This window comes from Oxyura jamaicensis, chromosome 15, assembly GCF_011077185.1.
Source record: "Oxyura jamaicensis isolate SHBP4307 breed ruddy duck chromosome 15, BPBGC_Ojam_1.0, whole genome shotgun sequence".
Classification (NCBI taxonomy): Eukaryota; Metazoa; Chordata; class Aves; order Anseriformes; family Anatidae; genus Oxyura; species Oxyura jamaicensis.
In genome coordinates, this window is record NC_048907.1 from 6,395,356 (window position 1) to 6,416,270 (window position 20,915).

At 44.3% G+C, this 20,915-nt stretch overlaps 2 long non-coding RNA genes across 3 annotated transcripts in view; one reads left to right on the forward strand and one right to left on the reverse strand.

Moving 5' to 3' along the window:
* The first annotated feature begins 368 nt into the window (after positions 1 to 368).
* The window catches only part of LOC118174967, a 45,072-nt gene continuing 24,525 nt past the window's right edge, over positions 369 to 20,915 (forward strand). Inside the window, exons 1-2 of one of the 2 annotated variants that reach the window (XR_004754826.1) lie at positions 369 to 477; positions 12,934 to 13,118. This is a non-coding gene — a long non-coding RNA (uncharacterized LOC118174967). Of the gene's footprint in view, positions 478 to 12,143; positions 13,119 to 20,915 lie in introns of those variants that run through there. The other variant, XR_004754824.1, reaches the window with a different exon arrangement.
* Positions 3,819 to 20,851, reverse strand: LOC118174969. The gene is made up of 2 exons (XR_004754833.1): positions 17,175 to 20,851; positions 3,819 to 6,938 (listed from the first exon to the last, which is right to left on the reverse strand). It is a non-coding gene; the product is annotated as an uncharacterized LOC118174969 (long non-coding RNA).

The following is a 20,915-nucleotide window of genomic DNA, read 5'->3' on the forward strand; positions in this document are numbered from 1 at the left end:
GGCCCAGCCTGGAGCCAGACTCAGACTCAGACCCTCAGCACGTGGGCTGGGTTTCAGCCATCCAAATTTGTTCAGCAGCAGTGTAGGTGGCTTCATCCCATCTGACATCATTACAGTGATAAAAAAGACACTTCTGAGGCAATGTATCCTAAAGAAGCCGTCCAGAACAGGTCAGGTGAAGAACCATGGTATGAAAATGACAATTTCTTACCTTTTATAATAAAAAGGAGAGTGGTGGTTGCTGGCTCAGATATAGCTATCCAACAGTAGATGGAAGGCATCTGACCTCTCATCTCAGAACAACATTTCAATTTTCATTGTCCTTCCCTCCCCCCAGATACCCTCAGATTTTAGCTGTCACAGATCTGAAGACGTGTTTGAAAATATCACCTGAGTTTAACTAGCATTTGCCTGAGCCTGCAGGCAATCTAAAAACAAAAGCTTCAACAAAAGCAAACTGTTTCCCTGCCTTTAAAGGTAAGAGATGTGGACATGGGAGGAGTGTGTAGGTTCTGCCTAGAACTTTGTTTTGCCTCATTTCAGCCTAGGAAGCAGGAGCAGTGAGGGGGATCTCTGCATCAACTGATCCAGCAGCATGTATCCATACCCAGGGTTTAGGCCCTCTAACAGGATGTATAGCAGCATCGTTTGTCTAAAAGCTAGTAAGTAATTCACTCAGCTGAAAGGTGGTGAGGGTTCACCTGAGCTTGTGTACCTCTGATTTTTCTGTCTATGTATAGATAACGTGCATTATTGTATGTCCTGGGTGTTCATGAATTAGAGATTTGAAGCCTGTTAGCCACAATTTATTTCATCAAGAAACAAAGTCCACTCATGTCCCTTGTGTCTGTGGGTCAGCCTTCCAGATGTCCTACTCTGTGCAGTTTCAAACGTGCTGCAGGGCGAGGAAAGATGCAACATAGCATCTTGTACTGCAGCAAGAAAGGGCATCACAGCAGAAAGGTTCTTAACCTCGGAACAAAGAATACTGGGAGAGCACAGAAATCATTTGGGGACTTCTAGTCTGCATTGGCATGCTCGGGTGCTGTTGATTGATGTACTTGCTGGATCAAAGCTCCATTCTCCTCTATTGGATTTGATATCTATTGGGAGTCCCGGTGTCCTCCACCCGGATGTGGGTACGTTCCAGCCCAATGGCAATGGCGTTTGTACAGGCAGGATGACAAACAATGCCTGCTTGTTTTGACTGTAGGTTGTTAAAATGCTACTTTGGAGGTTGTGTCATGATGTTGGAATGTGATTCAGTGTGAAAGACACAGCAGTGTTTTAAACGGGTATCATGTAGATCCCTGCTCAGCTGCATGCAGCGGGGGTACGAGGCTGCACAGCACTGCGCTCACATCCCATGCATGCTGTAGAGACACGGGTCTTTCTAACTCTCTTTGTAGGTGCTGCTTGCTAAAGTTCTTCAGCATTTTTCTTTTTGGTGGGGCTTATGCAGTCTGTCTACCTTTCCCTTGAAAAGCAGCATCTGAAAATGAGATGCTGCACTTAGCTGAGAACTTACCTGTGCCAGAAAGAAATCATTCCATGACCTCCATTGGGTACGATGCTCCTGGTAATCCCTAGGAGACTGGTCTGACTCTAATAACAGAGAGCTGAAGTGGGGGAAAAAGACATTCCTTGGAAAAAGGTCTGTTGTGGGCAGGTAAATACAAAAGAACCATTCTTTTGCAAACTCCCAGAGTGCAAATTAGAGGTCAGAAGAGCATTCTGCAGTAGAGACATTATGTGTGCCTGTCCTGTGCTTTCTGTCTTTCCTTGGCAGAGGCTGTTTGTCATAGCTAGGTACGGGACACTGGGCTGTTCGTGTGACTTGGGAAAGGAAGGGGACAGAGAAAGCAAGGAGCAGGTGCCTTTCTCTGCAGTTGGGATGCTGGGCAGCAGCTTTGGCTTGTGGCCTTGCTCTAGAGAGGAACGATTCAGGTTTGGGGCCAAACTATCCACCAGTCACGTAGGACACCTGTCTGTACCTGGGCTTACGTTCAGTGGGGTTAATCAGAGACATTCGTGGATATGGCTGGCTGGGAGATTCAGAAATGCTGAAAAATTGTGTTGTGCCAGACTGGAGTGAAAATCCTGGAAAAGGTCATGTGCTGACAAACCAAAAGGAAAAAAAAATGCAAGTTTTTCTCAGCTGAAATGTTTTTATTGACATCTGTGAAAAGCTGAAAAAAATAAAAAATCAAAATGAAAGATTTCAAAATTTAATTAAACTGCACAGACAGTTCTCTTGAACAAAAAGTGAATGTCTTTTCAGTAACTGTTCAAACAGCATGTTTTGATTATTTTGGATTTTTCCCCCAATCTTTTTTTTTTTTCCCTTGGGTCTGGAAATGTAGTGACACCAAACCATTCCTAGAAAAAAGGTTTGGGTTTGGACGAATCCAAGTTTTTCAACAACATGTTTTGTGAGAAAATTCCCTGCTGCTTCTGTTCATCAATAAATTTGATGAGTTTAACCAGTGTCATGGCTGGCTAGGGAAAAAAAAAGATCCCCCAGTTAGAGAAGTGGATAAATAACTTGGCACAAAGTCCTTCTCTGTTGACTCAGTTTACTTCGTGGACCCGGGCACGACTGTCATAATAAATTAAAGCATGAGCATTCCCATTTGTCACTTCACCACTTCCTTTTGCTGCCTTCCAACATGTGGTAAACCCATTAGTTTTGACACAGAGAGAAAAGACCAGATGAGGGGAGGAGAACAACGCTAGGATTAGGGGGAGAGAGGAAAAGGGGAAGACTTGCAGGGAGGAGCGAAGGCATCACTGAGGCAGGCACAGGCGGCGTAATTATGGGGGCAGACTCATACTAAAGTTGTTGGGCTCTGTTGTCTGTTGATGGGGAAAAAAAGGAGACGATGGCTCTTCAGGGAGTAAGACTCCCCTCCACAGGCTTAGAGTGGCCCAAAATCCAAAGTGGAGAAGTCTCCTCTCAGTCCCGGCCTGTCCCAGTGTTTGGGCGAGTTGTGCACAGGACCATTGCCATGCAAGGTGTTCCTTGCCGTCTCTTCAGCTGTGCCCGGCTTCTCTTTGTCACTCCTTGCCATCATCTGCAGTCATTTCCTAGAGCTAGAAGAGGGATGTGCTCACAGCAGGCCCTGTGTTGACAAGGTGTGAACAGATTGATGGCCATCCCATCCCACCTGGCTTCACAGGAATAAACGCAGCCCAAGTGGGCTTTCCGGGAATCCCCCGCCAAACTTCAGCCCCTGCAGAAACAGAGGGTTTGTGCTTTGAATGAGAGCAGAGGTCAAATTCAGAAAGGGAGAAGGGCGTGTTAGGTGTGTGTAAGTGTGGTGGGAAGCTCAGAAGAATGTAAGTTTGGGATCTGAAAGCATCACACTCCTGAATTATGATTATTTATTATGATGATAGTGCCTAGAGGCCCCAGTCTCGTTGTGCTAAGGACTTCACAGGCATATAATGAAGAGACAGTCCCTGCCTGGAAGATGAATGAGGAAAACCTCCCTAAAGGGGGCTGGGAACAGGTGTGGCATGTATCCATCAAGCTGATGGAGCGTGTTTACGAGGTGGGTATGTAACTGTGTGCAAGTGTAAGAGAGACAGCAAGAGAAGGAGAAAGTTGGATGGTAATTTTCATCTCCCTGGCTCTAAAGAAGGGTTTTGATTATATTTAATCCTCACCTTTCTTCTCCGGTAATGATTATCCACAGGTAAGAAATGAATTATCAAAAAAGTTTTAGTGATTTTGCTGAAAATCTGGATGCTGAGAGATGTGTTTCAGTCATTCGCTCTATCTTTAAGCAAGTCACTTCAGCTTAGACTTTTTGTTAAAAAGTAATTAAGTACATAGTCCCCATGATGTCTCTTTAAAATATCTGGCTTTCTCTAATCTTTTAGTGCTTCAGTTTTAGGAAAAAAAAAAAAAAAAAAAAAAGAAGAAGAAAGAAACAAGTTTTTTCATGAGCAGCAGATTTAGTGAAGCCGCGGATTTAGTGAAGCCCCACGGACTTGTAGCTTGTGTCTTCCAAGCAGATGGCCAGGGACATCTCTGTCCTTGCTGCGTCCCCCATTGCGCTGGGCTGGGCAAAGCACAGAAGTCTGGAGCCTTTGGGGAGGGACCTGCTACTCGTGACAGGTAAGCTGCTGGGTTTTAGCTGCCTTGCCTTCATTTGGGAAACTCATTTGAAATTCTGCCCCCTGTCAGATTTGCCCAAGCTTGGACCATGGACTCCAAAGTTACACGATGAGGAGGTAAATCAGCAAACGTGCTGGCAGCACAGTCACAGAAAAAGAGTTGTTTCTTAGGCAGTCAGGCTGGTACCGATGTTCACTTACAGCAACATCCTGGAAAGCTGGGGGTAAAATTTGCCTAATATTGAGGAAGCCTGTGCTTGCTAAGGGTTAATGAATCAACTGCTCTGAAGCTCATTAAAGAGAGGGGAACAGAGCATTCTGCCTAGCAGTGGGGCATGGGGCTTCTTGAGTACTTGAGGGAGCAAAAGGAGCAGGAGAGAGAGATAATTTTTTTATTTTAGTTCTTAGAACAATCACCAACAAGAAGAAACTTAGCTATTCTTAGTCACATCTAGGGGCTATGCATAATCCTTCCTGCTGAATTATGGAATATGATAGCTTTTATTAAATCCATTACAATTACAGCCTCTCTGCTGCACAGGTTTAGAATATGGAATAAGTAGGGTGCATAATTTCAAATAAATATTTAAGATTTTGATGCATGATAGTTTTAGACTCTTAGAACATAGAATTGTATTTCGTTATGTCTGTTTGCTTTTAATTCACACAAATTTTCCTATCTAACTACTTTGTAGTATTAGAAACTTTATTATTGTTTATTGTTTTTAGGTTTCTTTTTGTTTGTTTCTTGGTGTTTGTACTAGGAAAAACATCATGCCTGGTGCAGTTCTGCCCAAGATTTTCTCCTGGTGGCTTGACTCTTCTGTAAAGTGATTGGATATATAAAGTCAGAGAGAAGGGAGGAATTCCTATAAAGTTGAAATTAATCTCAGGAAGTGTGCAACTGGAAAAGACATCAGTCAAAATTTTGTCAAAAGGAAAAAAAAAAAGGAAAAACTGTTGAACAAAAAAAGTGGCAAGTGTGACAATTTGGGTTGTGTCTGTTTGCAGGGGACCCAGGAGCAGTAGGAGAGCAGGAGATGAGAACACTGCTGTTACTCTGCCTCTCCAGCTAGCAGCTGCTCTTGGGCTCTCCTGTGCTCATGGACTTTCTCCTCCATGGCACAGAGAAGTTTCTGCCAGTAGCCCTGCTGCTCAAGCCAACAGCCCTCTGCTGGCGTCTCAGCAGCTTTTGGTTAATCATGCTGCCCCTAGCCTTGGGGTAGGTGCTTCACAAAACCAAGAACAGGACCACCTGATCCCCAAAGTGTCAGAAGCTCTCAGAGAGAGAAGCAGGGAGGGGTAGCTCAGGGTTTCCCTTGTGGGTTGCCAGACAAATGACGCAGGAGCTGATGAAGAGCAGCAATCTGTATTACCTCTTTGTGAACAAGGATGGGAATCTCTGAGCATGATAGCAAGAGGGAAAAACCCCTCCGCATGACTTCTGTGTGCTTCCTTTGTCTTCCCCACACCTGCTCCCTTTCCTCTTCCGTTCTCCCCACCCACCCTTCAAGAAGATGCTCTAGGTGTTGGCTTTGACTTGGCTGCCAATGCTCTGCGGAGATGTGTTAATGATGACTGGCAGCTTTTAAAAGTGCTGTTTCAACACCTTGCTGTCACCACACCTCATACTTCAGCAGCTTAGCACATGTTCCAAGGTGTTTAAAGAGCTTCCCGTGCAGCCCTTTTCCAGGCACTAACCCCTTGCCAGGAGCAGTAGCAGCTCCTGACCGCACTTTTCTGGCTGCGACCTTGTTAGTATTTGCCTACGACATGTAAATGAGCAGCGTGGTCGTTAGCTAGTGAAATGTGTAATGTTTTCCATTGTGTGGAAGGCTCCGAGCTGACAAGAGCAGAGCCTGTGTTCCAAAGTCTAAAGCAGTTGGCAGGTTTCTCAGTACCAGTTTTTTATGCCCCCGAGTGGGTTATGGAGCGGAAAAGGGGGTGGAGAGGAAAGAGGGAGGAATGTGTGTGGATGTATGGTGGGGGGGAGAGTTAGCGGGAGAGAAGGGCCATTTGCAAGCCACCAGCTTTGAATTTAGCTCGCATGGGCCTTGTGGTGGTGCTGAAGGGCCTGTTGGGCTCATTTGATTGACTCTAGGCTTAATGCTGCTTGCCACTTACCAGCACTTGTCTTTGCTCATTAGCAGGGGGATTGTGGGCAAATATTTAGATATTCAAGAGAGGAAATGTTAATCTTTGCCGTGTTCACTGAATATTTAAATGAGGCGGCCGGCAGTTTTGCTCTGTGTTTGACCTAGACTTACAGTGCTGAGCAAACACTCGAGTCCTGGGATGAATTTGCAGACTTACACCTCCCTGCTATTGGGGTCGGAGTCCCGCAGTGAAATTCAGACCTTTTCAGGACGGACGGGCAGTGCAAGCAGCCTACATAAGCCTTCCTGTGTGTCAGTGGTGCAGAAGCTTTGATCGCAGCAATTTGAAGCACAGGGAAGTGTCACCCCCATGCTGTTAGAATAATGCTGGCTGTGTTACACACCCTCTGCTCCCTGGGCAGGAGATGGCCCCCCAGTTATGGCTGAAGGTGGCCAAGACTGATAATTACTGCTAGACTGAGCACTCAGCACATTCCTTTTGATTAAAAAAATTGGAAAATACAGGTGTTCCCTTGAGGCTTAGACAGGCAGATCTCCCAAGCGAAAGTATGAATTAGGAACTTAACTTGTTTGGAGATGAGCATGGTATTTGTGATGGTGTCCTGATGTCTCTCACGTTGCTCTGGTGGCTGGTGGATAGACTAGCTACCTCCTTTGAATGTGAAATGGACTGAGGGGAGGTTAATCTGCATTTACAAGCTGGAAGTGGGTAACAAGAAGTATCTTGCATCAAGTCTTATTACACAGAACTTTTCTGGAAGTTTACACATTTGTGTGTGTGTGTCCTTTCTCAATGCTGCCTCCTGCACTTATTCTAGACAATGAACGTGGAAGTGTCAAAATCTAATTAGAGATGGTGGCAGCTTTGCAGGAAATTATCTCAGTGGATAAGCTTAAAAGACAAATGTATCTGTATATGCAAGAGACAAAGGGCCAAAAGGAGTAAATCTGGCAGCTGCTTATCTAACCCATGTTTTAAGGGATCATGGTACTAGCTTTGCAAGGTAATGAAATAGGTAAGGTAAAGCCAGATCCCGACAGTTGCTGAGCACCTGCCCTGGCCCAATAGTACCTCTCTGGATCGGAGGCAATTCAGTCAACATGAAATTATTATTTAATTTGATCAATTTACATGAAAGTCACCTGAGAAATTATTCATTTATTCCTAAACACAGTCACTGGCTACATGCTGAAGGGTGACGTGAAAAACATTTATTATGGATTTTATTATTGACAGAGTGCCTAAACACAGTTTCTTTATATTTTCTGTCTCTTGTATTCCAGTAGCTGCTAGTCAATTAAATATTTCTCCAGTAAATGGGAGGTTTAGAAAATCACTTGTGAATTGTACGACTCCTCTTAGTGGGAATTAAAAGAGAGTTATCCTAGATTTAGGTGCGTCTGACAACTCCCCCATGTGCAATTCCTCCATTGGTGTCTGTGGCCTCTTACCCAGGATCTCTTCCTCTTTTCCCTTTGTCATTTTCCCTTTTGTCTTTATTATTCCTTTTATTATTCAGCCACGCCCTCAGTGGTTCTATAGCATATAGACCAGCTATCTGGAGACAAGAGGCAGCAGGCAACTTGTGAGCCAAAAGCTAGCCATGGCTTCAGCCACAGCAAGAGCTTTGGGTCATGCCAGTCTGTTCACGGTGGTGGTGACAGGCATGAGGCCCCACGTTAATACCATCTGGTTTCACTTCTCTTGGCTTTTTTAGGTTTGCAGCACCAGACTGGCTGGGCTTTTCCATGTGTACAGTAAATGGCTCCTTGTGTGTAATTTTTGAAATGCCCTCTTTGAGTCTGTTCTCATTGACAGACTTTTTTGTTGTTGTTCTTCCTGAGTAACTCTGGCATTGTGTTCAGAAAACTCTGGCTCGTAGCTCTCCGCAGATATAGGGCACTTGCTGCTCTAGGGAGTGATGCAGCAGTGGGAGAGAGCATCAAAGGGAGTCTCCTGCAGTTGAGTGTCAGCTGCACTCAAGTGCATCGCGCTCGGCAGAGTAAAATTCCTGGTACCGCCTCCTCCACCGATACTCCCTCGTTGCAGCCTTCCCTCCTCCTCTGTTACCTTTGCCTGGAGCCCAGCAGGAGCAGGATGGTGGGGTGAGGGGCAGTGCTAAAATAAACCCAGAAGAGCCTAACACCAAACAGATTCCAACCTGTATAGGACAATTCTTCTGTTAGGGAGCGTGCCCACCTTTGCACTGTCTGAGGGTTGTTCTCCAGTTGCTGTTTTAGGCCGTCTGATTTTGAAATGATGCTAGCTGTAGGGAAATAAAAGCATGTTTAACTGGGGCTTGTGCCAAAGACACAGTGTAACGTAACTTGAGGTGGAAACAGGAAAGGTCATGTTCACATCCGCGTCTCCTCGCTTCTTCCTCTGGAGCTTCTGTCTTGGCAGGTGTCTGTAGGATAGATGGCAAAAGATAGTGGCTTGTGCTCAAGAAAATTCAAAGCAGCAGCAATAATCCCAGTAAGGGGAAGTCAAAGAGCTGTAAGATAAAGAATAGATAATGAGGATTTGTATGTTATATCTCTTTTCTACATTTTTCCCTACAGCTTGAGACGTGTGTTCCAGTAGCGGGTTTCTGACTGAAAAGTTCAGTCCAGGAAGGAGATGGGTGTCCCTTTGTCCACGGCACAGACTGCAGAAGTTCTCATCTCTGCCACTTGTTCAGTTGTGGCTGTGATAGTTAAAAGTCATTCTCCAATAGATTTAAGAAGCCAGTATGAAACAGGTCCACTGATTTAATTGCCAATACCTAAAGAAGCTTGTCTGATGGAAGATCATCACCATTATTGATTGGGATGGGAGGTAACATGCTCTAGGACAGCTTCAGCAGGGGGGCCGGCATGACTTGGAGAGCTGTTTAGAGAGGGGGGGATGTATTCTGTGCTGGTGTAGCTATTATTCTTCATAAGTGAATTTAGCCCATGTGGAGTAGAAGCAATTCCCTATGCTCGCTTTGCCCTCAGCGCTGACCTCCAAGCAGGGATTACGTATTACGCTGACTTTTACCTAGCAGTGAGTTATAGTCTATGCAGATGGGGACTCCTGTCCCCAGGATCATTTCTCTCCTGTTCTCTCAGTATATGCTGCTCTTGTTGCTTTATTGGTATTTCTGGTTTTTGTTTCATTGGTTGGTCCTTTTTTTTTTTTTACCAAAAAGTGAAAAAGAAAAAGAAAACAAATCTTCCCTTCATCCCCAGCCATAACCATAAAGAGAGCAGGCAGTTTGTGATTCTTGGTTGCACGTGGCAGGAAGAAAATATTTAATTCATTTTCTAGCGTGAGCCATTGCGAACATGAAAGGGACATTGTCAACTAATTTGCTTTTTCCCACAAAGTGTTGCACAACCTATCGAGGAGAGTGTCTTTTTGGTGTGGTATGTGCCAAGCTCCAGAAAGGAAAACGCTGCTGAAGAGGTGCCAGCTGGCTGCGCGCCCACGCTCCGCTTCCAAAGCCAAGGTAATGGCATCAGCAAGGTTGGCATGAAAGCAGAAACAAAACAATCTCAGCATCTTGACTGCAGGCGCCCTTTGGAGCAACTCCTGTGTGAGAGAGGAGAAGAGATAGGAGAAAAAAAGTGTTTGCCCTAGTAAAAAGTGTTTGGGGGAAAAAAAGTCCAGTGAACCAAGTTGTTGGTGGAAAGTGCAGTCCTCTGGTCACCAGGAGGTTCTGGGGAGCAGTCAGCTTCAGTCAGTTAGCTCAGCAGGAACGAGCTAAATCCTTCGTTTTTACAAGTAGCAAAATGTAAATATTGACAGTGTTGAAACATTATCCGCTGAAAGTAATTCCATTTCAGTTTTTTTTTATGACATGGCAAAATATTAACTGAGCTGTACGTATTTCATTCTTATGTACTAAAGAATTAAAAAAATATTAAATCCAATAAAAACATAATTGTTGTTATGAAAGCGGGAGCTTGTACCTCTACTAAACAAGCTTTTGTTCTCCCAGAATTACTGGTTTAGGGTAATTCTGAATTTTCAGTTTCCTGTTATGGCTCATTACAGTTAGCGAGTATTTCTGTCATTATGCAACTTTGTACAGAAACTGTTTGCAGATCAGCTTTAATCAAGGTGTGCTCTGAGATCATTTTAACCGTGGATACACAGTTTAATCTTTCAGTGTATTTTAGAACAGTTCGGTAAGAGGACCTACAAGATATTATATAGAAAGTACTTGGTGTTTACCATGGGCCCATACCTGACCCAGTGTTTCCTGCTGAGCAGTGGGGTTTGTTAGCTGGGGTACAGTCCCATTCTGGTGTCTAAAGGACTCTAGAAGGGAGAGGTTTCCATCCTGCTACCTAGGAGTGCAAGTGAAGCTACCTCTCAACTATCTACATCCATCTGTTTGTTCAGATTTGTGGATCAGCCAAATTGGCTTAAGGGATTTTGAGGTCATTCGAGGAGTCAGAGGGACCTGTGAGTGCTGCTTTGGTGCCGTGGCTTACTGCTCTGAAAGTGTTTCTGATAACTCACCACAAGAGAAGCATAATGGATTTTCAGGGTTTTATAAAATGCCAAAGAGTTCACAACCACCCTAGCTGTGTCCGGTTAAACCTTTCCTTGTGTAATCTGCCTCCAGCACCGTCCAGGACTATTTTGCCTTTATTTAGCCATATTCTTTTCATGTTTTTTGTTCTCTTTGTTATAGGAACATAATATAGGTACAGCTGGAGCCGTCTATATGTTGCTGTCTTTCTGAGCAGTAGAAGATGAGCGTAGACTGCAGCAACGTGCTTATTTAGATCTGCTGCTCTCTTCAGCCGCTCTGCTCTCTGTCATTCCCAGCAATAACACGTGAGGTTTATCGTTTGTTGTGTAGCTTGCTGGGCAGAAGCCAGGAGGTTAATGCATGCTGGAATGTCATCCCTAGCATGACACTGCAGTGGAGGTGTTGGAATTGAGCGCTGGTAGATATACGTTTTATTCCTGGTCCGCTCACGGACTCATCTTTTTCTTTTGCCATTTCTCTCCTCCTGGAGATTGGGCAGTGGTGCTCTGTACATGGCAGGGGGGCTGCAAAGCTTGTTGGATATATGTTTGTAGAGTGCTCCATGGATGTCAGGCATCAGTAGAAGTTCACAGTGGTGCATTTTGCAATGACCTCTTGCATTTGCCCTGATGAACATTAATTGCAGATTGTTCCACCTCTGGGGAAGGATAAGGCCTTCTGTAAAGATTTCTAGTGCTGGGTGTTGAAAAGAAGTTTTTTGAACAGTAGTTAAATCTGTGAAATGTGGGTATTCTGAGGCTTTGGGGGTTAGATTTACCCTCTATTTTCTTTGAAGATGAAATATGGTGAGAAATCAAATACTACATCAAATCTGAACTTTAGTTCTTAAGAAAAAGTATTATGTGTATTCATCATGTGGAAATTATTAGTAGGTCAGTTTCCCAAACAAGTAGAGGTTCTTAACACTTGAATAGAAATAATTAAACCAAACATAGTAGAGATGAGGGATGTGAAGCATGCCCAAGCACTTCTGTGATAATATGGTTGTGGTTAGATGTATTCCTAATACACGGGTGAAACCAGAACATTCAATACAGAAAACATCAAAAATGTTAGCTGTAAAAGAAAAATGGAATATGAAAATGAAAAAAGTTACTCACCAGGGTTCTACCAGAAATACTACATGAATAGAGACCTAGTAATACAGAAGAAATCCAGGAGTCTAGAGGGAAAGAGTGGCAAAATAACTGAAGCATCTCTTTCTATTAGTGTTAATATGGCTCAGTATTAAGGTTAACAGTGTAAACTTCACCTACTGTATATGGAAACTTAACTTTGTGAGTGTGGAAATGCTAGTTTGGTCTGGAACGTAAGGAATATAACTTAGGAATACATTTGAAGGAATGAAAATGACCCTAAACTCCTTGAACATTTGAAGTAGGAGTTTATTGAGGGTTAATGGACATCTTTCAGATCTCTGGAAGAGGAAGGGAAACAGTCAAAGAGAAAATGAAAACTTCAGAGCAGCTAAATGTTCTTTTGGTTCATCTTTCTTCTTTGCCAGCAGATGCTGGCAATAGTTACCACTGCAGCTTTACTCTTTTCAGGTAATAAAGGTGAGACACTTAGGTGTCAAGAAGCAGTACTCTGGAAGGACTAAATGGATTGCATCCAAGAGCTCTGGAAGAATTAAAGATAAAGGTCTAAGCCTGCACTTAAAACAAGCATCCTCTGGGGTTTACTTGGCAACTAATTTCTAGCTCTTCAACTAATACTCCCAAGTGTCGTTTATGAAAATTTTGGTGGTGTTTTTGTGTTGTTTTGTTTTGTTTTGTTTTTCATTTCTGGTGAACTTTTTGCAGACAGAAGGAGGCAGGAGTGGAACAGCAACCCCCCGATCTGTAGAATTAAGTGCTGCATGTCATCTCAGAAATTACAGACTCCTGGGCTATATTTCAGTACCTGGTAACTAAAAATGGCTTAGTGGTCAGAAAGTCATTGATGTTTGCTTCAGAGGTAGTAGTTATTGGCAGATGCCCAATAAAAGGCAGAGCTGTTTTGTCATCTGTCAAGGAGATAGGATGGTGGGGTTTAGGACCACTGCTTTGGTTTATAATGTAAATGTATATGTCTGTTAATTGTATTCTTAATTAGCTGCATCAGTCTGGGTTTGCTGCTTATGTATGCTGTATTTTAGTGACAATTGACCGTTTTTACCTATTCAGAAGGAGAAAGATGTAAAAGCAGCTCGTGGAGTCAGTCTTTATTGACTACTTGTGCAATTCCTGGTTACCCTGACCAAGGTCAAGAGATTGTGCCCAGGCAATAATTCGTCTGTCACAAGAACTCCTGTGTGACTCCTGCCGATCGCTCGGATTGCCCGCAGCAGTTGCCTTCACTCTTAAGGGAGGTGAGCAGAGATGAGGAATGAACAGGCTTTTTTCTCTTTTCTTGCTTTTTTCTCTAAGCTTTTCTCAGGCCATGCAGATCTGATCTCACTGTTTGTAAAACAGCCTGGTGTTTCATATCTGCTGATATGGTTTTTAGGATCATACGTACATTGAGCACCTGGCTGAAGAAAAGGCACGTGCATTAAGGACTTACTCTCTGTCTGTTTTCTCCTTTGACGTCAGTGCTTTCAGCATGGGTAGTCTTGATGAACGTGGGTTTTAAGCTGAGGAGGCTCCAGCCCTTTAACCTTAGAAGCTAAAGGGAAATAAATTCCTGCTTGCATTGAATGCCCTGGTTCATACTGAGTGCTGAGATTGAGGTGTGGTGTTTCTCACCTGGTGTGTCACTAGTATTTAAAGCCATGGAGTGACGCAACCTCTTGCAATGTTCAGGTCTTAGAAGATATTATCAGGACAAACTGAGATCTTAGAGCTCAGGCCCCAACAGGCAACTAGCACTCCTGATCATCTTCTGAAATGTGGTTAATTGTGTGCCTGCATACACACCCTGTTAATGAGTAAGTAGTCTCTAAAATTTCACCTTTTACAAATACTTGCAAACTGACCCTGAAATGTCTCTCAACCCAATTAAAAATAACCTCGTGTCTCTGATTCATGAACCATTCATAGCTGGGAGTGGATCCACTGAGTTAAGGCATAGAAATGTCAAGTCTTCAAGACGTAACCCAGAAATATTACAAACTGTCACAAGAAATACATTGGCTCAATTTCTTTCCATTGATATTTCTACCCTATTGTTATGAATTTTACTGGATCTGTTAGGAGGATCCTAATCCCAAGCAAGTCCCAGGAAAACAGCGATGGTGCTGGTGTGCAGCTGGCAGGGAGCAGAGCGAGAGGTGCCTGAACTGATGGCCTTGCCTTGCCCGGCACGGTGTCTGGCACAGCTGTCTGTCTCCTGTATTGAGCTGAACTGCTGTATCGGTCAGGACATGTTTGGCCAGGCCTGTGACTGTCTTCCGGACATTCACCAGCCCTGTCTCCATCTATCCCTGTATTACCACATTCCTTTCTCTTTTTTATGCTGAGGTCTCTCTGTGTCTGTCTGTCTTTCCCTCTTCTCTCTAGCCTTAAACCTCCATACCTGTCTGTCTGTTCCAGACATCACTATAGCTTATGAGTTATTCCGAAACATGAATGATTTTTATCCTGGTAATCCTCTGTCAGAAAGAGAAAAAGGGGGTTTATTCTGCTTTTTCCTCTCCCTCCTTAGTTTTCATCATGCTTCCTTCCCAGCTTTCCTCCATTCAGTTCTCCTTCCCCTCTCTCATGACGCACGTTATTCTGTTCAAGCTAATGGCTTTTACCTGCTAATGGGAGAACTGTTCTCTTCTGTCCTTTGCTCTCTGGCAGCCCCTGAACTCTGCTATTTCCTGTGAGGTTTGATAAGTCTTGAAACTCTGCTGGCAAGAGCCTGAAAAGCTCAGGACTCCAGACTGCATTGTGTGTTTGAGTGAACATTCACGGGTCCTCTTTTGATCATAACACTTACACACGTTCACACTTCAGTCCTGTAAGCCTTGCAGAAGTTTTACTAAACGTCTAGCTACAAAGCAAATTTTATGAGCCATATTACAGGTGTGAAGCAGCTTTTATTAGGGAGGAATGTGTCAGGAGAAGCTCTGCAGGTAAGATTCCTCAGCTGTCTGATGTCACTGTGGAAACGCAGGCTGCATCCCTTTTTCAGTGGATATAAAATATAATTCTCACCATCCAGGCTAGCCTTAGTTCCCTGCGTATTGGGAAAGTTGTGGAAACCATGGTCACCATACCCTCAATATCACAAGTTCTTGATTTTGTCTGTACGCAGAAGGGCACTGACTTATTTTGCTTTCATCAAAACTTCCCAGCATTTTGTTCATGGAGAGATGTTTTGTGAGGGGTACATCAGAGGGGCGGACACAACAGAACTGTAAACGTTCCTGGTGGCGTGGCTTCTTTGGCATGGATTTTCAAATGGCTTCTTGTTGTGCCACACAGAAAGCCTGGAGGACGTGTCTGAAGCCTGGGGTATGGGGCAAAGAGGCTCTGCGTGAGGACAAGACATTCCAGTGCTGACTGATGAGCAGCTGTAGGGCGCAGACGAGTTTTAACACGTCATTTACAGCATGGCCAGTAAGGAGAGTCAGGTCCAATGGATAAGAACTAGCCTGGCATTCGGAAGGTGCAGGCTCTGCCTCTGCGTCTGGCAGTAAACTGCTGTGTGAGATTGGCTTTATCCTTCCATGCTGTGTTTTGGCTTGTTCAAGGAATCTTCAAGATGTTTGTGATTTCTTAGTGCGTGTGTGGCTCTGCTATGCTTAGCACAGGGACTTTGTCTGAGGGGCTTCAGACTGTAGCTACATATTGATCAGATCTCTACACTAAGATGACCACATAATTCTAAAAAAAAAACCAAACACGTGAGAGCCAAAACTAGAAAGCTGGGTGCTCAACCTTTTAATACTTCTTTCTTGTCTGTAACTTTCAATTTCTTTGGATAATTTTTACAGCAAAATGGTAGCCAACATAATTTGAAGGAGGAGAAACCTACCTGGTCTTCCTGCATCCCATGTTCTTGCATCGTACAAAAGCTGCGCAGGTTTCACGTTTTTTTAATACTTTCTCAGAGCAGAAGCGCTGGTGAGGCAGTGCACACTGCTACTGGCTGATTGAAAGTAGGTGGTGTCTGCTCCAGAGGCATCAAATCAGGTGGGTGGGATGTGATTACTACACACTGTCTATATTTCGTGATAATAAAGTCTCCAAGGAAAGGAATTTGGGGGAAGCAGCTCGGTTTCCTAACTGCCTTTGAATTCAGAAGACAGCAAAATGCCTTTGTTAGAAAAAAGAGAGAGGCCAGCTCTAGCAATGTCTCTGAATGTGAGAATATGTTTCTATGTTGATATTTCTTTATCTTTTATGCGATATATTTTTATTTTCCGTGGAGTTTGGCTTACTTTATTTACATATATAATAACCTCCCTACTGAGTAAACAAGAGATGCCCAGCTAAGCAAACAAGCCTGAGGGTGTTGGGAGAGAGAAAGGAGAAGAATAGCGAGAGGGAGAGGAAAAGAGAGGTGGCAATAGGAAAAGGGTAAACAGACAAGCACTAATTAAGGCCTTCATCACAAGCGGGGAGATGTGCGAGGCTGACAGTCAGTCAAGCAGATAAGGGGAGATGAGTTAAAATCTAGCCCCAGGTTTTGAAGGCCCCGGGGCCCTGGCAGACAAGAGCACAGTGAACGAACAGGAAGCCACTGAAAGGTCATTTGCATGAAATGATGTTCAGGATCTTTGCTTTTGTTGTTGCCCTGATAGCTTTAACCCATTCCTGGCCCAGGAAACGCGCAGAGATAAGAGGCTCGCTCGCAGCCAGACTCTGTACATGGCTCCAAGGCTTCGTTTGGTGGCCTCTGAGGGAGCGTATGCTTCGTGTAGGTACAGAGAGGGTTTGCGTTTCCCACTGAAAGTAAGGGGAGCTGAAATTCCTTGGCAAGTGATGTGATCACAGTCTAGCAGAGCAGAAAATGGAGAAATCATTAAAATGGGAGACTCTCAGTGTGAACTGAGCCGCGAGCTTGCCAAGCTGAAGGGAGATGCAGTGACCTGCAGTGGTCACACACAGTCAGGTATACTAAGCTTTGAATTTTGTTCATCTTTTCAAATCTTAAGAGTCTCCATTGTGGAGTGATGCCAGAGCATATTGTCACTTGCCCTTGCTGTGTTGTCACAAACATGTCATGACTATCAGGAGCATTGTGCAGGTGGCTCCTGTCTGCCCCTTCAGCTGGAAATGAAAATATTCTAAATGTGTGGTGCTGATGAAAGAATGGGCAAATTGTAGTCACAGTCTGTTCTCCCTGAGCTACTTTAGGAAACAAGATCTCGCTTGGATCTCCAAGGGACTTCTGACACTAAAATTATTATTATATGTTCTCATAGTGCTTAGGCATTTAGGCAGATTGTAATTCTTAGTGACACGGCAAGAGAAAGGGATGCAGAAGTGCTCACCATTTTGTAACAGTCAGACAGCCTAGCACACTTGATATTTTTTTCCCCTACTTCTGTTTAGACATTTGAAAAGTCAGTCGTTACTCTTCTTTTCCTTCTGAAACATAAAAACTGGTTATAGGGAAGTCTACGAGATTAAACAGGGGTCTGGGCTACTGGACTTCTGGGTTCTCCTCCAAACCACTGCCACTTCATTACTGTTTGACCTTCTCCATCTCATGTCAGCTCCTTGTGAGTAATGTATCTGTCTGCCACAGAAGGGCAATAAGCCTTAGTTGCCTCCAAGACAGGGGATGACTGGAATTGTTAAATCTGATATTGGCAGAGCGCTTTCAGATCCTTGGGTAAAAATGGTGTTGAAGATAAAACAGTAGTTAATGGTAGAGTAGCACTCTGGTGGGGGTGGTAAACTGGGTGTTGAAACTTCAGGTTTAAGGCCAAATCGTGGTGGGAATACAGCGAGGTCTTTAGAGGCATCAGCCTGTTGTGATGTAGGATCTCACTGAGGATTTTCAGTGGGGTGAGTTCCATTTAATCATTTCCAGGAAACAGCCCCCTTTCGGTTCCATATCAGAGCTGAGATGTTTGAACCTGAAGTTCGTCTTGTACTGAGACTGAACAGATCTGGGCTGTTGTACTTGGCGAGCTCTTGGGTTTTTCTGCTAGACTCAGCCCTGTCCAAACCAATGCATTCCCCATGCAGGTATGGAGACTCTGGCACAAGCTCAGCTGCAGCAAATACCTTGTTTAGTGCTGTGGCTAGCCACAGCTTCCTAGAGGTGATGGTGCTCACTGGCATTTGGTGTAACTAATCTATTTCTCTGCTTCTAGGATAAAATCATCTTGATAATGGAGACATTTTGTGTTTAAAAGAAAAGACAACAAAAAGCTCCTGAACTTTTCTTCTGTTTCATTCTGCTTATAGTTAGCACTGCGTTCCAAATGCAGGCTAGTATTACGGCACGCTCGAATCCCATTTAGATAAATATTTTTAAAAGCTACTGCGTGGAATCAATGGATATGATAGCGTGTAGGATTACAGGTAATTGTTCCGTGTTCTGAATACAGTGCCATGACTGTGAAAGGACATTTTCTAAAGCAGGAGCTAGGAGCACGTGTAGGAGTAGCAGAATATAGATAGCCTTTGGCTAACTGCTTAGTGCTCCTGCTCTCTGTAAGATTTTAAAAGGCCACTGTCATCAAGTAATCTTTCTTTTACTTTGCTATATGTAATAGCTTCTTTAAAAGCCTGGAAATGATTTTATTTGCCCTTTTACTTCGGACAAACAGCACTTTCTTCTTCTTTTTTTTTTTTTTTTTTTTTTTTTTTTTTGGCCTAAGATTCCATTGGCAAGTCAACCCCAAGCCGGGTTCAATGTGTTTTTGCTTTAAATTCCTCATAATGTCAGTGCTAGCATCAGCCTAAGAGGAGATTTCTAAAAGTGTGAATAATCTGTTCAACATATGACCTTGAAAGTTGAGCAAGTGGAAAGGAAATATTGATTATTAAAGGTGAGGTGTATGGTTTGGAAAGCAGCTTTATGTAGGTTCAATAAGAGAGATCAGTGAATTCATATGTTGAGAGAACTCATTTGTATGAAAGAAGAACCCTTGTGCTCATTTAGTGGGGAAATGTGTAGTTCCATTCTGTGTTTTATGAGAACACGCTGCTGGTGAAAGACAATCCTGTAGAAGGCCTACGGTGCAATAACCTAAGCTCACCCTATACCTGGGGTTAAAATGCAAAATTGCTAACTTCCCTTCATGCCAGTGGCACAGATGACTAGGACAGGGGTTGTTGCAGTAGGGTCTGTACAGCAAGTGGGAGAAGTGATGTCCTGCTTCTTTTCAGCTGCTGAATTTGGTTGACCAGTGTCCAGTGAGTCTCTGAGCAGAGTGCAGCCCGTTGCCAGCTCTGTGCCCACCTTCCCCATCCCGTGCAGTGGTGAGCTTGTTCTCCAGAGATCATGTTGCTCTTGTCATCACAAGCAGCCTAGACATTCGGCCCAGCTCACAGCCTGGACAGTCAGATAACTCTCAGTTCCAGCAGGGTTTTAAGTAATGATGTGAGCGGAACTGGGCAAAACATCTGCCAGCAATGACAATAGAAGTTGCAAAGACACTGTCCTCTCTTTGAGGTTCGTCTTTGGTACCAAATGTGCCTAAAAACTTGTGATTCTAGGTCAGGAAGGAGAGGCAGCGCGATGTTTGTTCTCTCAAAGAGAGGAGCATCCCGTGACTGTGTTAAACACACAAGCTGAGAGATTTCAGGCTCTCTGCATTTTTAACTTCTCATTTTAGGACAATGCCAGCCTCTACTATGCCAGCATGGTGTGATACGTGCCCAGCAGTGTGGCACAGGGTCAGAGAGGCTCGCTCACTGCAGGGAGCAGCCTGTGATTTCCCAAAGCCCAGGCAGGCGATATTTCTCTTTCTCTCTCTCTTTTTTTCCCTTTTCTGCCTGGGAAGGAGGCAGCATCACAGACCTTGTCACCCGGAGCTCAGAGGACAGCAACCATATGCCTTCCGACCTCCCCTTCCTTTTCTAGGAAAGATTCAGCCTGCTGGGCATTTCCTATCAGAATCGTTAAGAGACAAGGCTGGGATGTGGCCCAGGCTGGCGGTCCTCTGGTGCTGCGCATGGATGGAGGAGAGGGGGAGGGCGAGGAAGGGGACGTGGCAGCAGGAGGAGGGTGAGGAGACTGGGCTGCCAAAGAGGAGGAGGAGGAACGGGAGAGAGGCGAGATTGGCATCTTCATGTGCATGAGGCTGGCCAGCGTCAGGACAGCTTGATGAGCCTGCAGGCTGCTATCTCACGCAGTTGTTCTGATTGCAGTGATGGGCTTGTCTGGTGGCTTGGACACCAGCTTTCATTATCATGCTCTGCAACATTTGCAGTGGCAGGGAAAGAAGGGAATGGAGGAGGTAAAGAAGCCCTGGAGTTACACACACACACACGCATGCACACACACAGATCAGAGACAGGAAAGGGAGAGAAACAGCTTTGGCTCCAGGCTATTGATTTTGTTTCGTGACACTTGCTCATTTCCCACTTAGTGTGCTTCTCTGCTCTTGTACCTTCCCGGTACAGCTACAGCAGCTCGTGGTATAAGAATAGTGAACCCAGAGTGGCAGGGGCTTAGCAACTGGAGAGTTGACCCATTGATCTGAAGCCATTTTGCAAACAATCCCATATGCTTGCAACAACAAACAGCGTGGCATGTCTCCGCACTCAGCAAGAGCACATACTCCTACTTGCTTTCTCACAAAGATATCCTCAGGCCTGTCCTGTATATTCACATGCATCCTCTCCGTGTGTCCACACTTCTGCTTCTTACCTAGTCTTCCAAATACTCAGACTCACCTTTTCTCCCACAGCCTCTCTGACGGCCTTGTCTTCTGTCAAGAAACAGGAATCTGGATGCAGAGCTATCAGAAACGTCTTCCTGGAAAAGGGCTGCTTTGTTGGAGACATGGCCCCAGATGTTGCAGTATTACTCCAGGGAGGCTTTAACCTCAACTGTACAGTCGGAAACATGGGACAGTGATATTGTTCAGGCAGCACCAGCCTGTTCTTTTTTCTTCTTACCTCATTTATTCCCTGTTCACTGAGCATTGCTGCTAGTCACAGGTGGCAGATGTGGCAATAGCAGTTTTGATCTTTGCCACTTTTTTTCTTTTTTCTTTTTTTTTTTCTTTTTTTTTTTTTTTTCTTCTTGTAATGTAACCAGCTGCCTGACC